Source organism: Scatophagus argus, chromosome 5 (assembly GCF_020382885.2).
Source record: "Scatophagus argus isolate fScaArg1 chromosome 5, fScaArg1.pri, whole genome shotgun sequence".
In the NCBI taxonomy this organism is placed as follows: Eukaryota; Metazoa; Chordata; class Actinopteri; family Scatophagidae; genus Scatophagus; species Scatophagus argus.
In genome coordinates this window covers 4,189,276-4,196,437 of record NC_058497.1, presented here as the reverse complement: position 1 = coordinate 4,196,437, position 7,162 = coordinate 4,189,276, and the positions used below count along the sequence as shown (strand labels likewise).

Genomic DNA, 7,162 nt, shown 5'->3' with positions numbered 1-7,162 from the left:
CCATCCATGGATAAGAAGGAAGCCAAAGGGAGCCGAAACCTAAAGAAAAACTCAAGAAAAAAAGGCTTAATGAGCAATGATGAAACATTGCTGTCCAGGAGAAAACTCCGGAATGAAAGCTAAAAATATTCTGCCATTTTATTTTGAACGGCTTTGTCACTCAAAAATTCAAATGCATATCTTTTCTGACTCATGTCAACATTACATGTCAACAAATACTGAAGTTCTCTCCGCAATAATTCAACAGTTGTAGCACTTGGAACATGAAAAATGATTTCAAGCTTTAAAAACACTTCTTCTTCTATTTGACATTTTGTTGCAGCTCCAGCTGTCCCGATTGAAACGCCATCCATGTCAAATCAGGCCAGACATTATTGTTTAACACACTGTGGACCGTCAAACTGTTTAAATTCCCAGTGATCCCGTGATGTTCTGCATATTACTCATATTTAGAAAGTCGGGACTTCCACTCACTTGTGATTTTCGCTGCAAATTGGACCAGATGAGAATAAAATCAAGGTTTAAAAACGCAGCGACAATCAGCATATGTGCCCTTAATGTGACGACCGTGGCCCAAATGACTGACTGCAGCAATGACTGATGCGCAGTCAGGTGTGTCGCAATTTAACTGTTCGCAATTTTCTTTTCTAGTTGCTTTTACTTGAGCCTTTTCTGGTATTCAGGGTTTGATAAAACAAGACTTAAATTACACATTATAATCACAAGAAAACGAGCTCCATAAATAATATAACATGCACCTTGAGTCAGAATCGTTCTTGCCCAAGTGTGTTCTGGCATACGGGTAACCTCATCACCATGGTTACAGTGACGTCGCCCAGTTTATCTAAAACCTCGTCGCCCCCTTCTCTAAAACTCTCGTTTTTGTCGAAGTGACGTCATTCGTGGTCTCTGGAAAGGGTATAAATAGCGCAGCTGCCAGTTCATATGCGGATCCACCTCGAGTAATGGTGCTTGAGGTAGCCGGCTGAGATTCTCACCAGTCTGCTCGTCAGCTGGGTGAATCTTGCAAGAGGCTAGTGGCCTGGTCCAGACCAGGACACGGGATTGGGCGGTTGGGAGGGCGGCAGGGCCGCTGATGGTGTCACGCGTGTGACCCTATTTTTCCCCCACCTCGTGTCTCAATATCATGTGGCAAAAGCAACATTTCAAAAACTTGAGAAAAGCTCAAGAAAAAAAGGCTTAATGAGCAGTGATGAAACATTGCTGTTGGTGCAGGGGCGGACAAAGTGCATGCCGTGGTCATCAGCTCGAAAGCTGAGATCTCCAACCCAGAAGACCAGCCTGAAGTCATGAGCTATTTTTGTTATTTTGTGGGGGGAAAAAAATTACATCTTCTTCTTTGGTTCAGCTCACTGAGAAAAGAAGGCCACAGGTTTTGACACACATTTTAATCCACCTCTTATAGAAAGAGTTTTACACATCAAAGTCTGCTCACATGTTTTGGAGACTATGAGTGCAGATGTGAAATGAAGTGTGTAAAGCCTTATGGCTTCAGAACGACTTCGTTCTTCGGTCCGAACCCGTCCGAATCCAAATGAACCAATTTTTTCCAAAGGCCCGTCAGGCTCGGCCAAAGATCTTCAGCTGTGTGCAACTGCATGAGGGTTGCATCTTAGTTTGGAAACGCGTGGAGAAACCATATGAGCAGATCTTTTGCGCCACCTTGTGGCAGCGACACAAAGCACCACCATGCAGGTGCCCGAACCAGTTTCACTTTCTGTTGTGCTGAATTGAAACGATAAACTAAAGTTAGAAACTCCAGATTAAACTTCTGCTGTTGTTATCCAAAGATTTCCATCCATGGATAAGAAGGAAGCAACGCGCACATGCGGACAGTGGTGAGAGCTAACTTCATGTGATTTTTTTGAGACGTGACACACCAAATTACATTTTAAAAGTCTGATTGTTTAGGGTCGCTCGGCTCAATGGAAAGAGAAAATACTGTAACATGTAAACCGATATGGACATTTTACAAATCGGCCGAATTTTCCTAATTTAGATGGCTGACAAACACGTTACAAGCTGCAGCAAAGTGGGGTAAAGTCTTGTTAGTCCATTATGTAATTAACATTGTAAGAAATCAAAGATCCTAACATTGTGCCGGTGAATATCCGATTCCAATGCCATGTGCATAACATAATAAGGGCTAATCATCCAGGACAGTGGACAGATGGAAACATAATGTTGATACATTCCTTTTAATTGAGATGTTTTTTTTTATCTGTGATGTGTCTTATTTACAAGGACAATCGGACCTGTTTTACAACTTGATTCAGCACGCTGAACGTTTTCCCCAAACTAACCGGTGTCATCATAAGTAGGAAGTAGTGCCTTTATTTACGGAGCACCTTTAAAAACAGTGTAGACAGGACACTCAGCAAAACAATGTGTCCCACCCAGTCGCAATAAGGACTGACAAAGGTCATGGCGCGCCTCATGATCCTCTGATCTGTTCAGTTTTATTGGGGCTTTATAGTATATTGTAAACCAGAGGATTCACTGCATGGTACAATTAATACTTGAGAAAACATTTTATTGTTGACATTGTCATTCACTTCAGTTCAAACAATATATCAAAAGATTTCTCAGCCAGTAACCATGAGGAATGTATGTATGAAAGTTATTGGTTTGTATGGGGGTTGAATCCCATTTGACTGAATGAATGAAATGTATTTCACAGTAGCCAACAATGCACACATTGCAAATGAAACTAATCAATTTATATGATTATCTGAGCATTTATGATTATATGTGTCCGGGTGTTTTTTTACATATTAAAACAAATTTCCGGCTTTTTCAGTTGTTTAGGAAAATGTTGTAATGCTGTTTTGTTCTGAAGCTCCGGAAGTATTTTGTGGACTAAAAGTCTTAACCAACTTTCTCAAAGCGTGGGGGCAATTAGATAACGAGTCAATGTTCAGTTCTGGATGAATTGTTTTTCTGATGAAAGTTGTTCTTTGGCTCAGGCAATGCAGTCATTTCTGCCCCAAGTGCTGATTTGTCTTAGAGGAAGTTATCTTCTTCATTACTGCCACGTTCTCAAGCAAATACTTCATAGGAAAAAGTGGATATAGGAATTTCTTGACATGAATCATGACAAATAGGAGTAAATTTACTGATATCAAAAATAAGAAAACAACAAAATAGAAAACAAAACAAGATAACAAAAAAAGAGAACATGAACAACTCCCTGGTTTCAGTAGATCCACAGTGTTAGATTAAATCTGATTATAATACTGTAACGGAAACCTGTCTCTCACCTGTTCCGTCTCTAAAGCAGCCACTTTTCCCATGAGCTTCCTGTTCTCATCCTGCTGGCTCTGTACAGCTGAGCTCAGAGGTCCCACTTGCAGCTGCCAATCACAAGATCACAGTCCACCAAAATGGACGGATATCAGTGCTATGAGCAGCAGGTGAACATATAGGGTATAATAGGTATCATATGTGGTGGGACATAGTCTAACCAGTCCTACCTTGGCCTCACTAAGTTGGGTCTCCAGACATCTTTTTTCATCCTCCAATTTGGTGACAACAAGACGCAACTGGTAGCCAAGAAAACAAAGGACAGGAAGGACTGTTTTACTTCTTGGTACAACAGTATCGATCATGCAAAGAGTAGTATTCCATTTGTTGAATATACCTGATTTTTTGAACACTCCAGGTCCTTGCTCATTGCTGCCTCCTGTTTTTTGGCCCTGGCCAGTTTCCCCTGTAGCCTGCCAATGGTTCGCTCCAGTAGGTCCTTCTGGGTGTCTCGTGTAGAGGCAGAGCTCCGCAGAAGCTATGCATGTTCGCCTTTGAGCTGCTCTCTGGATAGAGACACATTTTTCTCTAAGGTCCTCCCAAAAACACACTTTTCTCAGTATGTTTTTTTTTTAATTACCGGTAGACTATTTCACGTCCAAAACACATCACTAGCATCTCAACACTGAGACCATTGAATGACACCAAATGTCTCCACAGAATATCAGACTCATATCAGCGATTGAGAACAGTGAAAGTAGGGACTCAAGTGAAAAAAAATGAAAGAGACAGGAGACAGATGTCTCCCTCATGACAGCTGATCACAGTCTTTGCTGTTGTTCCGTCTGGTTGGGAGAGGCTCGTTTAAAAGACGAATGATGTCAAATTTGAAGAATTGCAGATATGCATCCTTTACCTTTTACTTGTGTCAAAAAATTAGAAAAAGATCAGAAAACAACAACTGCAGTCCAATACTTATATACTATAATCCAATACTTAAAATATAATAAATATCAAAAATGTGAACTAAAAAAAAGTTTAAAAAGTTCCAGATGTAAATGTTTCTTTGACTGCCAAAGAGTTCAGACTTTCAAAATAACAAGCAAAGTAGTTTTGTTTAATAAATGGACACATTCTTGACACTGGACAAACCAAAAGTCAACATGCAGCCCCATCTGCTGTTCAAACCCGAAAAAGATAACTTGGAACTCAGTACTAACCATGCTGACTCCAGGGAGGCTGTGCAGTTTTGCATTCCTTCCACATATCCTGATTAATAACAACAACTGCTATAATCATGTTCATATTTATATCAGTTCACTGTCCAGTCTTGTCACAGATAAATATGTTTTATTTATCTCAGATGCTCATGTGAGTGTTAAAATTAAAAGTAGCTGCAGGCTAACTTTATGTGTTAGCGCCCCCTGCAGCTCACTCTGAATGCTGCATCTGGCTGCTTCCAACAGCAGGTTTTGTTCTTGAAGTTGCCTGATCACGTCAGTCTGCTCGGCCTGAAAGACACCGAGACAAGAGAGAATTATGCTTTTTGGTCATGTTTTTGTTTGTGTGTGTGTTTGGGGGGGCTGCTTTTCATTTTCCAGTGTGAGTGAATGCAGAGCAAAACTGAGCTGGGAACACTGACTCTGCAGCTGCTGATTCAGAGTCTATTTATAATCATATGGAATATATGGAATATAACACTCATTATTGGATTTCCATTAGTTTATAATCACCTGAAACTACAAAACTGTTGTGTATTTTTTTTTTACTTAGAATGAGCCTTTCATATCTACAGGGGAGAAAGTCCTCTTCCATGGAGTCTGCCGTGTTTCTACAGTAGCCCACAATGGACAAACCAAACACTGACACTTAACAAGGCCTTTACGGTTTTGTCTTTTTGCAGAGTGACACAAGGAATGTGCAATTTGGATGACTGAAAGGCCCTCTCTGGAGTCAGTGTTTGGTTTGTCTGTTCTGGGCTTCTGAAGAGACATGAAACAGTTTCCCACAGTCTGTCCAAGACCTGACGAGGAGAGAAAGATCCCTGTAAGGCTCCTGACCTGGTCTCTGTCGGCAGCAGCTCTCAGCTCTTTGCCCTCCCTCAGCAGGTTATTGTTTTCTGTCTGCTGCCTCTGAAGGGTCGCACGAACACCCTGAATACAAAACACACGTGCGATATTCACAGACAGAAAAACAACATAACATTAACAGATGCACATACATAAGAGAATTTAATGTAGACAATTTCATTCACTGATCTGTCTCCACTCTCTCTACTTACTTTCAGTTCAGTTTTCAACTCAGACACAAGGGAGTCCTTCATCGCTGTAAAAATCAAACAGAAAGATGCAGTTTAACATACAAACATCACATGCAGCACTGGGAAATAAAAGTAAAAAACATAAATGTGTATTTGTGAAGTAGCTGACAAACATTATCATTAAGATCACATTGAAAACTACAGTACACTGTCCTAATGTCATGTCACTCATTGTTTCACTGTTTTATTTTGTCTTTTTAAATTAAATTTAGATCTAAATTTTATTTAAATCTAATTAAAAAAATTTTTTTCTACTTTTTGTATTCATTGTGCAGCTTCTCACCTCAGAATTTCCCTACACACAGTGTATGAATGTATGAAAAGAAATCTCAGCCTTTACACTGCAATTTGCAAGGCAGGCTTTTGGGGAAAGCTGACAGCACTCTGTCACAGTCTGTGTGTCTGTCAATCAAACATAACTGCAGCTGGGGATCACAGGGAAACAGCAAACCTGGCTCTGTTCAGAGTTTAAAATATAAATTAGCCTACCAACATTTGTAAAGCTGAGTAAAATCACTGAGACTTAGACTTTTGGTCAGACATAGTAAGCAACTTGGAAGATGTCACCATGGCGCTGAGAAACCGTGGTAGACATCTTTCACTATTTTCTAGTTGTGGTCACTGTGTGATTCAGGATACATAATATGAGCTCAGAACAACTATCAGGCTGATGAGAGAGACTCTGACTACACCGCATTGCAAGTGACCAAAAGAATTCAGAATCATTTCTGGACTTGGCTGGCAACTAGTCAGATATACTGTTACTTGTACTTTGTTTTTAAAAACCCAGCAACAGCAGGGTCATAGCACAGCCATGGCTGACTGGTTTTGTATCCCTTGATCCACTAACCTGTCTGTTCTTTGAACAGCTGACAGTGACCCTCCAGCTGTCCGCCTCTGTCTCTCTCTTCCTCCAGTTGCTGGCGGCCTGTCTGGACCTCCACACGCAAGGCCCAGCAATCCGACTGCAGCAACAAAGCCTGGGAGGCCAGAGTCAGACAACAAGTCAGCTGCTGTTTACACATGATCATCATCCACCACCTGTCTTACAATGTACCTGTTTCCTCTCCACCTCCATCACTCTCTCCATCTCCTCGGCCCGCTGGAGGAGTTCGCTGTAAGATTTCATGGCTTCAACAGAGAGGGCAGACTCCTGCCTCATCTGTTCTTTCATCTGATCCCAAGAAAGCTTTGTTGAGATGGTTCAATTTCAGTTGGTCCTGGCTTATTAAATGCATGTCTGCATGCCTGTGGGCAAATGGGGATAAAATGGCTAATAAAAAAGTCTAAATGAAAATAATTATTCACTCACCTCCAGCAGTTTGCGGCACATCTCTGATTTGAAAACCTTTAGCTCCTCGCAGCCAAAGCCACATTTATCTAGAGTGGAAGACAAAAAGGGAATAATCACAACCCATGACATAATAATAATTTTTTTGGGTTTTTTTTAATCAATTTGAAATACCCAGATTGTTTTTTAAAAATAAACCTGTATATTTAAAAAGATCTTCACACAGATTTTACATCCCCTTGCACTTTTTCACACTTGTTGTGCATTAGTGTTTTCATCTGTATTCC

The 7,162-nt window shown here is 40.7% G+C and overlaps 1 long non-coding RNA gene across 1 annotated transcript; it reads left to right on the top strand.

Moving 5' to 3' along the window:
* The first annotated feature begins 1,360 nt into the window (after positions 1–1,360).
* On the top strand, positions 1,361–6,936 carry LOC124059867. Its single transcript, XR_006843458.1, has 3 exons — positions 1,361–1,859; positions 5,168–5,372; positions 6,502–6,936. It is a non-coding gene; the product is annotated as an uncharacterized LOC124059867 (long non-coding RNA).
* The last annotated feature ends 226 nt before the right edge of the window (positions 6,937–7,162 follow it).